We start from the raw sequence: 12,721 nt of genomic DNA on the forward strand, positions 1-12,721 counted from the left end.
CAGTGTGAGCCAAGAGCTCCCTGGTGGGGCACCACCAGCGGCCACAAGCATGTTCGCTCAAGGGCAGGGCAGCCCTGGCGGACAAGATTGGCTGGAGGATGCCACCCAGGCAGCTCCCAGTGGTCCCCATGCTGACCGTAGCCTGGCATTTTCTCCTGCCAGGCCCTGTTTCTGGGGGATTCACTGGCTGGTTGACTGAGGCTGTCCTGAGGGAAAGGGGAATAGAGAGGGAGGAGGGAGCAGGAGTCGGAGCTGCTGGCAGGTGGGCTGCCTCGGCTGACTCTTGTCCCCGGGCTGGAGGGGAGGAGGTGCCAGTGCCCCTGTGCACTGACTCTGGTTAGTTGTCAACTTCTATCAGAAAGCTTGATGAAATTTTGATTGGGATTGTGTCAAATCATTGTAGGGAAATTGTCATCTTACCCAATATTCAGCCTTACAATCCATGAACATGGTACATTCTTCTGTTTATTTAGATCTCTATTTCTTTTTCCCTCAGCACTATTTTGTGCTTTTCAATATAGAGATCTTGGACAAATGTTGTTAGATTTATTCTTAAGCACTTTATTTTTTGTGTGTTATTGTAAGTGGAATTTTTAAGACTTTATTTTCCAGTTGTTTGCTGCTAACATGTAAGAGTACAATAGATTTTTTATATTAACTTTGTATCTTATGACTTTGCTAAATTCCTTTATTGGTTCTCATGGTTGTTCTGTACATTCCTTGGAATTTTCTACATAAATAATCATACCATCCGCAAATAGGGACAGTTTTACTTCTTTTCTGATATTTGTGTCTTTTATTTCTTTTATCTTGGCTTATAGCAATGTCTAGGATGGCCAGTACAATGTTGAACAGGAGTAGCAAGAGAACATCTTTGTTCCCAGTGTCAGAGAAACACATCAGTTTTTCACTGTTAAGAATGATGTTGACCATAAGCTGGTCTTTTGTAGATTCCCTGGATCAGTTTGAGGAAGTTTCCTACTATACCTAGTTTACTGAGAGTTTTTGTAATGAATGGGTAGTGAATTTTGTCAAATGCTTTTTCTGAATCTTTTGAGATAATCATATTTTCTTTTGAAATAATATGATTTTTCTCCTTTAGCCTGTTAATATGGTGAATCCTATTGTTTTTCAAATGTTAAACCAACATTGCATTTCTGAGATAAGTCTCAGGGATTGAAATATTATCTCAATGAGATATTATCTTACAAGGTATTATCCCTTTTTTAATACTGTTGGATTGGATTTAATTTGTTAATATTTTGGTATTTTATTAAATCTTTGAAAAATATTTTTATTAAATATTTGATATAAGATTTGAATGATTGCTAGAATTCATCAGTGAAACCATCTGGGCCTAGAGTTTTGAGATTATTTCTCATAAATTAAATTTCTTTAATAGCTATAGGGTTGATCAGATTTTCTATTCCTTCTGTCAATTTTGTTAAGTTGTCTTTTCCAAGAAATATGTCCATTTCATCTACATTGTCATATTTTTTGGTATAAAATTGTATATAGAATTCTCTTATTATCTTATTAATATTTATAGGATCTGTAGTGATAACTGCCTTTCCATTCTGATACTGGTGATTTTTGTGCTCTCTCTTTTTTCTTGATCATTCTAAGTAGAGGTTTGTCAATTTTGTTGATATTTTCAAAGACCCAGTTTTGGCTTTGTCAGTTTTCTCTGTGGTTTGTTTCTATTCAGTGAATTTCTGTTATTACCTTTATTATATCCTTCCTTCTACTTAATTTGGATTTAGTTTGCTCTTCTTTTTTTTTTTTAGATTATCCTAAGGTGAAAACTTAGGTCATTGGTCTTAGATCTTCTTTTCTGATATAATTATTTAAAGCTATAATTTTCCCTCTAAGAACCGCTTTAGCTGCATCCCATAAATTTTGATACGTGGGGTCATTTTTAGATCGCAACTTTATTCCCAATATTTGGAGAGAACAGACTGGATCCAGGAGTCACACCTATGATTCCATTTCTGGTCATGAGGACAGAAACTGGCCTATGAAGCAGTGAATTCCTTGGCCTGCTGTGGAAAGGGCGGGGGAATCACCTGGATTCTCATGAGGGCTCTATTCACCCCATCCAGCTCAGACCTCATCACCCATCTCCTCTCCGAAGCCACGCTGCCAGGCTTCTGCCTGAGGCCATTTGTCCATCTTGCACTCCTCCTGTGTCATTGCTCCAGGCCGAGGTCAAACCGTCTTGTGCCAGCGTCCATTCATCTCTCTGGACCTCGGTTTCTTTATGCATAAAGGCAATGTCTTGGGCCTCATGGTTGCCATTGTCCATCTTTCTATGAACTTAGAAATCTGTCTTGCCTCCTCGTCTAGGCTGTGGGTCATTGCCTGAAGCCTGATAATCGTGACAACAGCACAGCTTACCATGCTTCCATCTCCTCACTGCCACCCCGGCAGCGACTGTGCCCCATTTACAGATGGGAAGGAGGTTCAGACACGCTGGGGTCTTATCCAGGCTCCCAGTCACAGGGCTAATCTCTGGAGGAGCAGGAAATCCAACACAGGTGTCTCTGCTGCCCAGAGCTGCAACCTTCCCTGATGGGCTGGATGTGCTCTTGGTGCGGAAGTGGTGCCGTGTCCTCTTGTTCCAGCTGGAAGTGCTGGTCAGGGGTGGGGCTGGACCCTCTGCTTCAGCAGGGCCGCCTCTTCCTGAAAAGACCCTAGCAAAGACGGCAGGCCAGCCAGTTGTGGGGGGGGGGCTGCTCGGAAGTGTGGGTGCACTGCTTACGGGAGAAGAACCGGCTTCCTTCCTCAGCCACGAGGATAATTTGGGGAGTCTCTGGGAGTTTCCTTTCCTTCTTCCCACAGTCAAGTTTGATTTTATTTTCTTAAAGCAAATGTACTGAATGTTTGCTCTGTACATGCACTGTGCCACACTCTTTGGCCCTGCAACCACCTTAAGGGGGTGGGGTTGGTGCTGGTTCCCATTTTACAGGTGAGGAAACTGAGGCTCAGAGAAGTGACTTGCCCAAGACACACAGCCAGACCCCAGGTCTGCCAGACCCCACAGGACATGCCACAAGTCCTCCCATCCTGCCCTGGAGTGCCCCGGAGAATTCGGGTGACTGAGACCCAGAGGTCTCTCCTTGTGGGTTCCATGTGGGAGGGGTGAAGCCATCAGGGCCCTGCAGGGCGTCACCCTGGGCCAGTCGAGGCCTGTGCAGCCTTGTTGGAGATACTGACACAGACGCCTGCCCAGGACTCCTTGGCATCTCCAGACAGAGACCCTGGACCCCCCTGGGGCAGTTACGGTGTTGTGGGCACCTTTCCTCATGGGACCCAGCAAACCCATTGTCCGTTAGAGGGTCCACTAGAATGAGACGCGAGGCTCAGTTAATTAGCACTCTTTGTAGGTGTCATTGGTCCAATCACAGCAGTGATACTTAGTAGGTATCGTGTACCTACTATGGGCCTGACCCTCTGCAAGCTGCATCTCTGACACTTACAAGGGCCTTCCTGGAAGGTCCTGGGGCCCTTGCTTTAGTCGGGGGGAAACAGGGGCAGGGCAGCCAAGGTGCTCGCTTGGGCTCCACGGACTCATGAGTTAGCAGAGCAGGGATCCAAACGCAGGCCGCTTGGAAGGCCCAGCTCTCTCTGCACCTCCACCCCATGGGCCCCCAACAATGGGGCAGAGGGCTGCCTAGTTCACAAGAGAGCTGTCTGTCTGTCCAGGCTCCTTGGGCTGCGGATCCCGGTCAGAGAGGCCTGAAATCCGGCTTAGCTCTGAGGTTGACTGTAGAACGCAGCCGCGTGGGGGCTGGTGGTCTGACGGAGGGAGGAGAGGCAACAGTAATTCGTCTTCAGATGGCTGAAGGGGGCGATGGCAGGAGTGACAGGGCTGAGAAATCCTGTTAGTCCTTTGCTCAGTTCCGTCTGTCAAGTGGCGTCCAGACAAAGCCGCTCCCGGGGGCAGTGGGCATGATGAAGAGCTCAGGGCAGGCGGCAGGGACCTCGGAGAGGCGCTAATCCCTGCTGCTCGCTGGAGGGGGGAGCCGGAGGGAGGGCCAAGCCCCTCTCAGCTCCAGAGCTTGCTGGAAGCGCCGGAGGGTTGGACGGTCTGGGAGCTGGCCTTGGGCGAGCCCCTCCCTTCTTCTGGGCCACAGAGTCCCATGTGTAAAATTGGGGGGAGGGAAAGAAGGCCTCCCGGGGATCAGAGTGGTTTGGGGGCTTCCCGAGTCCTGCCTGGCACACCTTCTCTCGCTAGTCCTCTGGAAGGTGGTCAGGGTAGGGCGAGGCCGCAGGCTCTTCTTGGGGCCCAGGGCAGCAGGGGCCCCGCAGCTGAGCTGACCTGGGCTGAGCTGGGGGTGGGTTCGTGCAGGAGTGCCCCCAACCTCCTCGTCCGGCCAGGTCTGACCAGCTTTGCCCTCTCGGAACCAGGATCCAGCTGCAGACCATCCTGGACCGCGTTCTGGGCGGTGCCCCAGGCCAGCCACGATATAAAGCAAGTCACAGCATCTCGAGCTGGTTCCCTCTGCAAAACGGAACCCATCATGGCGTTTGTCTCTGCGTACGAATGAAAGCATCAGGGCAAGCCCTCAATGAACGCAGCACCTAGTTTACTGTCACCTGAGGGTGGGTCCCCTGGGCTCGGACCCTCCCGGGGGTCCCACTCCCCCCTTTCCACAGCACTTTAGCTGGGTGATGGAGGCCCTTCCAAACCTGGGCCGCTCCGACCTGCAGGGGCAGAGCCACTGCTCCCCACTGAGCATCCTGACCCGCACCCCTGCCCCCCCATAGTTGCCCTCACCCCACCCACCCGGCTGACCTCCCCAGCAGGAGGCTTTGCCTTCTCATGTCCCCTGGCCAGACCCCGGCCCAATGTCCAGGCGCCTCAGAGCGCCGTGCCCTGACACCTGGTCAGAGGGCCCCAGAGCCCCTTCTGGCTGTCTCTGATCCCTCATCTCCTTTTTCTCCTTGGCCTTATGTCCTGTCCCCTCTCTGGTCTGTGAGTGTCTGGTCCACCTCGGTGTGTGTCACACCACAGAGTCACCTGGAGATGGAGGGAGGGGGGCCTGGACCATGTGGTGTTCCCTTCCTCATCGCCCCCTCCCCTTTGACCCTCGACCTCTGACTCCCGGGAGGCACCGCAGAGGGACGGTGGCATTTGCGGGGTGCCAGGGTCCAGGGCACCGTCCTGCAGCTCAGAACGTCTTGGATGAAGCCAGCCATTCAGCTGTATTGGCAACAGACAGCCAGGAACAAAAGCCAAGTGGCTTCTGCGTCAGCCTTTAAAACCACTGAAATGATCTCACTTGTCATGCTGTGGTCCAAATATTTTGCCCACTTAGACGAAACCTTCTGTGCTTGTGAAATTAAGTGTATTATTAATCTCACCTGGCCCAGTGACAAGGTGGGCAGATCAGATAAATAGCCTCGTAGCTGATCGAGCGAGTGAGACCGTATCCTCATCGGTACAAAGTAGACGCGGGTGTTTCCGGCTCCACGCCGATGGAGGAGAGGCTGCCCGGAGATGGGGGTGGCAGGATGGTGGGGGCTGGGAGTCCCCCACAACGAGGAGGCTGGGGGGGCAGTTGTGCGTGGAGAGGAGACAAGACCACTGGCTTCCAGGGCCCATGAGGCTGTCACAGGGGTCCACAGGGAGGTGGGAGTGGGCTGGGTCTTTGAGCTGAGCCGGGGTTGGCTACAGCACCAAGAGTCAAGTTTCAGATGCATTCAGACAGGCTTTTGTTAACCCTATTTTCTTCCCCCGATTCTAAATGTGATAAAGGCTCATTACAGAGAAACGAAGAAAATTATAAAGGAGGGTGTGCAAAGCTCTTGGCTCCGTTGCTAGAACTCCCCACCAGTAGTAACAAACGGGAGGAGGGGCTCCTTTCCTGAGTTTTGTGGCTGCGTTTATAACTGGAATTTTTTTTCCCACTTGGCAGTATATTGTTTTTAGCACACGCATGTGTTCTTTTGGAGCTGATCCTTTATTACTGTTTTGTTTTTTTTTTTTGGCTGAGCTGCGCGGCATGTGGGATCTTAGTTCCCCGATTGAACCCGCACCCCCTGCATTGGAAGCGTGGAGTCTTAACCACTGGACCGCCAGGGAAGTCCCTGATCCCTTATTATTGAACAGACAGACGATTGTCAGTGTCCATCGAGGCTGCTTCCCACCTTCCCCGCCGGGCCTCATCTTCCTCACTGAATCTCCCACTGAGTGTCTGTTTCCTTAGGATGGGGAGCAGCCCCGGCTTAGATTCGGGCGTGGCTCTTGCTCTGCTCCTGGTGAGGCTGACGACCGGGTCATCCCCAGGACAGAGCTCTGGCATCACACACCAGTCGGGTGAGGGGCAGTGGGCTTATATTGCAGAGGACGAAACTGAGGTTGGGGAGAGGACAGCCAGCAGACAGGCTGAACCGAGCAGGGCACCTCCCTGAGTCTGAACCCTAGGAAGTGACACCGGTCAGGCTATCAGGGTGACAGTGGCCCGGTCAGCTAATGTTTCTCTGAACCTGGTGAGCCCAGAGGGCCAGCGGCTGGACTGCCGTGTGCCAGGAGTTCACGGGGCCAGCCTGGCCGGCCAGCTCCTCGGGACAGCCTGACACAGGCGAGGGTGGTGCTGTGTGGGGGCAGCAGCTTCCCCAGGTGCTCGGCCTCACCCTCCCTGCCCAGGGGTGACAGGCGTGCAGCTGGCAAGGCGAGAGCTCACCTCTGCTGGTGTCCCTGTGCCCTCCCAGCCAGCCCTGCTGGGAGTTCCCTTGGGCCTTCCCAAGCGTATGCTTCTTAAGACCTGAGACCCAGGGGCCAAAGCAGCAGAGCACTGCTCGAGGGGAGGAGCCCTTAACCAGCTCAGCTCCAAGGGCCCGAGCCACGGCCGTCTCCCCAGCCATGGGCGCGGTGTGGGCAGACTCAGCTGAAAGGGGCCTGTCCCCACCGAGAGGCACGGTGCCCTGCAATATCAGGGACCCGCATCTAAATGCTAGGACCATCTGGAAATTTCTGGCCACGAGGCTTAAACCGGGTGATGCTGGGACCTGGCCTGGGTGAGCTCGACTGGACTCTGGGTGGAGTGCCTTGGGGGGTGATGGGTGTGAGATGCACCCTGACAGTGACCACGGAGGCTGGGCCCGGCCGGGCTCGATGACCCAGTCACCCAAGCGGTTTCCTCCCTGCTCGCTCAGGCCAGGCCCAGGAGGGGCTTCGTGACTTGATCTCATTCGGTCCACCCTGGGCGCCACAGGATCAGCCCTGTCATCCCCCCTTAGTGGGGCTTCCCTCCTGATTCGGGGGTTGGGCTGGCCCCTCAGGGCTGGGGGACTAGTGGGCAGGCTCCGGAGCCCCAGCTGGCCTCGACTAGGGCGTGGCCCTGCCCTGTCTCACCCCTGCCTCCCTCCCTGGGGCCTGGGAGGAAAGGGCCTTGCTGCTGTGCCCACTTGAAGCCACTGGATCCGGGCAGCTGTCCAGGCCATGCGTGGGACCCCTGACCGCCTGGTTTTCATCCCCCGTCCTGCGTCGCCATCACCCCGGGGAAGGTGGGCGCCCTGATGCTCACATCCCGGGAGGAGATGAGGACAGAGTGACCAGAGAGGGGGCAAGGGGAGGGCAGCCCACTGCACACAGGGTCCGGGGCTCTAGGGTGAGGCCGGGAGGCCCCCCGGGTTGCCACGACGAAGCAGAAACCCCTGTCCTGGGAACGTATTGGCGGAGGCACCTGGCGGGTGCCCACACGTGGCCAGTACCGCCTGGAAGCAGGAGGCGGGGAACGTGGACGGCAAGGGCCCAGGAGGAGTGGGCTTCCCCGAGGGGGTGATGAAGGGCCGCGCCTGCGGCCGGGGAAATGCGCTCACCAGTGACCCTCCGGCCTGGGGCTCATCTTTCCTGCCCGTCCATCCTGCCTGTGAGGGTGACATCCCCCTTCCCGGGCCGGCTGCAGGCAGGTGGGTCTGGGCTCTCGTCCTGGGCAACCCTCTTTTCCAGGACAGCTCAGAAGCGGCTCCTCTGGGGAGCAGGGACTCTGGTTAGCGCGAGAAACAAAGGCCAATAGTCATCATCGGCCTGGGGATGGGGCTCCCCCAAAGGGAGCTCTGGGGCCTGGGGGCGGGCGGTCGGGCGGGCGGGCGGGACCAGGTGGGGTGGGGCGTGGTGTGGGTAATGGTGGAGAGGGTTAAACACCCCCCTGGAGATTTCTCAGCGCTAAGTCTTTGGGTTCTTCCCAAAGCAAACCCTCAAAGCCTTGCTCAGGGTACATGCCCGACCCAGGGGCCGGAGACTCATTGTACTGATGGGTAAACCGAGGCCCTGGGAGGGAAAGGTGGTTTTTCTAAGTGCAGAAGGACCGAGACGTAAACAGGGATCCTGAGAGCCCACCCCCAGGCTTGCAGAGGAGTCACTGCCGTGATGGTAGGACCCTGGCCCCTGAAAACTGCACCCTCTTTCCTCCCCTCCCTCCCTCCGTGAATAGTTTGAGCTCCCACGATGATGTGCCGGGTAGGGAAACGGAGAGCCGGTGGTCCCATCCCCAGGTCCCCAGCCTCGGCGGGCTTGCAGGCCGGTGGGAATGTCAAGGAAATGGACCTCACGGAGGGACAGAGAGGGTGCGGGCTGTTGTGGGGCACAGAGAAGGCCCAGCCAGGCTCGGGGGCGTGTGTCGGGGGCGGTCGGCCGCCTGCCCACAGGGGCCGCTTTGGGGCTGGACCTTCCAGTGGAATGCAGAGTGGCCGGTGTGGACGACGGTCAGAGCTGCAGTTGGCCCGGGATGGGGGCGGCCTGTGGGCAGGCTGGGCGCTGGCAGGAGGGAGATGACTCGGTGGGGGGCAGGTAGGAGGGGAGGGAGGGCGGGCCTGGCTGGTTTTCTTAGGAGCTTGGACTTTATCCCGAGGGGGATGGGGAGCAGGAAAGGGTTTCTAAGCTGGGAGTGACCTGATGGGGGGGGATGGGGGCGGCGCCAGGGCTCTGCTCTACACTGGGTGGACGGAGGCTGAGGACGGGCCCATCAGGCAGGGGTCTCCGGCCAGCGAGGGTGGGGCCTGGGCCTTCTGGGGCCTCCTCTGCGGGGGTGGCAGCTTCATCGGACCCCGAGCTGCAGCCTGGAGTCAGGCCAGGCCCTCCTGGGACGCTGCTGGCCGAGGGCTGCAGAACAGCGTGTGCCGGGCAGCCTTTGCCCCGCTGGCGGGCGGTCTGGGGGTGGTGGACCCGTGTTTTCAGGGAAGGTTTCTCTCGATGCAAGCACAAGGAGCTCGGGGCAAACTCCTCCGCTACTTTCCCATTCCTCAACGCACAACGACTCCTCTTCACGGCTGCTATCAATATCCGCTCCCATCTCCCTATTGCTGCAGTGGCCGCATACACAATATTTAAACCACATTGGTGGATGACAGAGACGTACGGATATTTTTAATCCTAATAGGCTATTACGGTTCATATCATGTCTGCCAAATAAATATTATGAATCATTTCCCGTTATCTTTCTGGGGGCAAGTTGACTACATCAGTGAGATTGCACACAGCAGCTCTGCCCTGCATATTTATCCACCTCTTATGTACGTGTATGTGTACAGAGAGAGATTTATGTAGCAATTGTTGATAATAAATGCTCCCGGTAAAACACATTATCTTCTTGCGGTGTCTGGAGAGGGGCATGCCATCTTCAGAGCCAGGCCCAGGATGGGGTCGGCACCCCAGGCTGGGACTCTTGGCCTGAGCCCTTCTCCTGAGCTCCTGGGATATGTCAACATTGATGTCCCTGTTGATATGTTCTCATTTCATATAAAAAAGGCTCCGTGATTAGCTGGCTATTTTCTTCCATTTTATAGAAGAAGAGACTGCGGTTCAGAGAGGGCCATGTGAGAACGGGTGGCTGAGCCAGGTGAGGCTTCCTCCTCCTGGTACCCACCCTAGCACCCAGTTTTCCAAGTCGGCTGCCTGGCCCTTCTCTCTGGACTCGAGTCTTACCATCCACACACCAGTGAGAAGCAGGGAGGTGGGGCAGTCCACTGTGAAGGCAAGAGGCTGAGGTGGGTGGTTGTCCTAAGGGGGTCTGACCATCAACCTCTATTGTGACTCTGTTGACTTCGGTGCTGGAGCCGCTGCATGACCTGGAGCCAGTCACTGCTCCCCTCTGCCTCAGTATCACCATCTGTGAAATGGGGAAGCAGGAATCTGTCTGCAGGGCTGGGGTGGAGTTGGCGGAGAGGGTGCCTGGCAGTGTGTGGCAGACCTGGCACCAAGAGGGCCCAGGAAACACCAGTGTCTTCCTCTGCTGGCTCGGAACCCTCTGGACCACCTGGCACACTCTAACCCCTGGAGCTGCCTTCCACTCCTCCTTTCCCCCCTCCCCCGTCATCTGTGACTCCTTCTAAGTGGCCTTGGGGTTTGGAGGGAGCATCTTGTTGGAGGCCTCTGGAAGGATCCCACCAGCTCTTGCCTGGAGCTGCCCCGAAATCCCGGTCTTTCCCCACACAGCAGCCCCTCTCCCCTTAGGTCTGTCTCACATGAACTGGTTTGCCCAAACTGCCTTTCAGCTTCCAGGGGTTTGGAAAGAGGCTCCCACACGATGGAGGTAAGCTGCCTGCCTTCAGTGCATCTCATTGAAACAGAGCCTAACCTTTCTCTGGCCTGCTCTGGTCTGGGTGTATGGGGCCGGCTGTCCTTCAGGGCTGGCAGCTGCCTGTTGATGGGGGCAGACGTTTCACAGAAGGCGTCCTCTCCTCCACTGCATTTCCGCGCCACACCCCCTCCCCCGCCAATCCCTTCTCTTCTCCCTACGAAGCAGGACAGACTAGAGGCTGAGGATGGACACGTAGCTTTCCCGCACTCCCCCACACGATGCAGAGACAGGGCAGGACTCAGGGCAGCTCCGTCTGTCTCGCCATGTGAGCTCAGGTGAGCCCTTTCCTCTCTGGGCTTCATCCCCACCTCCTAGCTTGAGTCATCTGTCACCACGGACAGAGACTGTCACCCCCAAAGGAGCCACAGAGACGGTGAGAAAGTGCCCTTCGGGCTGGGGGACTTTGGGACAGGCTGGAGTGCCTAAGCCCCTGTCCTGCCTGATGGGGGCCAAAGGCCCCAACCCCCTGCGAGATCCTGCTGGTTGCCAGCTTGGGATCACACGGACCCTCCCTTCGGTGAAGGAACCGGAAGCAGCCGAGGTGCCCCTTGGTGCCCTAGGAACTGCTGGGAGCCGTCCACCCAGACGCCAGCCTTGGGGGCCCCAGCCTGGCAGACACTGGCCTTTAAAAATATTATTCACCAAGTGATTCCAGAGACCGTTTACAAGACTGAGCTGAGACAGGCGCATGGACTAAACCAAAGTACCTTAAAAAGCATCCTTCGGGAGGGGATAAAAAGCCCCAAACAAAAAACAAAACCCTCTCAGATCCCAGGTTGTAAATAGATGGATATTACTATAAAAATATTTTTGGCTGCAGGAGCACATGGCAGGAAGGCTGGGGGTGGTTTTTTCCATGGTTAGCTCGGACCTGGCGACTCCAAATGGGGCAGCCACCGTCCCGGGCGGTGTCCTGTGGGATCATTTGCACCAAGGCGCCCCAGCTCGAGGGGGGAGCGAGAAATAGAAATAACAAGCAGCACACACATTTTCCATCAAGGAGCCCGGGTGTTTGCCCCCCTCCGCAGCCGGCTCCCCTCCCCATTCCGAGCCAGCCGACTCCTGGAACACCCCTGCCCCCTGCCACTCCCGAACCCCTGCAGATGGGAAGGGGAGGCTGAGAGCAGCTCAGCATCTGTAGGCGCTGAGGATGGATTGGAGCCAGGTCTCCGTGGCTCTGGACCCCAGGCTCCCTTCACTGTCCACGCGGTCTCCTGGAGCCCTGGGCGAGGCTGGGGCTCCGTGACACCTTCGTAGGTCTCTCTTAGGAACAGACGCCCCTCTTGCATCCTCGGCAGTCTGGGTGCTTGTGCCTTGCCCGGCGTGAGGAACCCATATGGAAACTTGCCTGTGTGTGTCTCCCTGGCTCCAAGTGCCAACAGTTCCAAAGGGAGTCTCGAGTTTTCCAGGGCAAGGGGGAAGGGGCTGGGGGAGGGTGGATGTGTCTTATGTGCCCCCTGGGCTGGGGCTGCCAAAGGGCCTAATTCACCGTCTTATAATAATAGCGATAACAGTAGTGGCACTATCACGAAACTCCTCGGGCCCAGACTCTCCCTGCGTTACCTTGTTTAGTCATCTCCATGACTCAGCGGGAGGTGGTGGCCATGCCCACTTTACAGATAAGGAGACTGAGGCACAGGGAAGGGAGTGACCTGGCCAGGCCACACGGATGGTAAGAGGCAGAGCTGGGATCGGCCCTTGCCTGTTCATCTGGGACCACACCTCCACATGAGTACCCTGGGCACAGGGTCTGGCCCCTTGGTAAGGGCTCAAGAGATGTTTGTTGAATGAACGACTGATCCACAGCAGTGGAAGCACCCCCTACCCATCCTCATCCAGCAGAGCACGGATGGGCTGTCCACACAGGATGTGACAGGAAGGCAGTGCTGCACCGCAGGTCACTGGGGGGCCCGGGGGCCCGTGTAGGCTCACACCCTCAGTGGCCCAGAGGTTCCAAGGACAGGCTTTGGGTTCAAACGCTGGCTTCGTCCTCACTACAGTGTGACCTGTTCCGTCGTGTCATCTCTCCCAGCCTCGCTGTCCTCATCAGTCGGGTGGGCTAGCAGTGCCCCCTGCCCACGGGTTGTTGGAGCGCTCCTCCTCGTGCCCAGTGGGGCCCCCGAGTGGCGAGGGCA

This window comes from Eubalaena glacialis, chromosome 9 (assembly GCF_028564815.1).
Source record: "Eubalaena glacialis isolate mEubGla1 chromosome 9, mEubGla1.1.hap2.+ XY, whole genome shotgun sequence".
Taxonomy (NCBI): Eukaryota; Metazoa; Chordata; class Mammalia; order Artiodactyla; family Balaenidae; genus Eubalaena; species Eubalaena glacialis.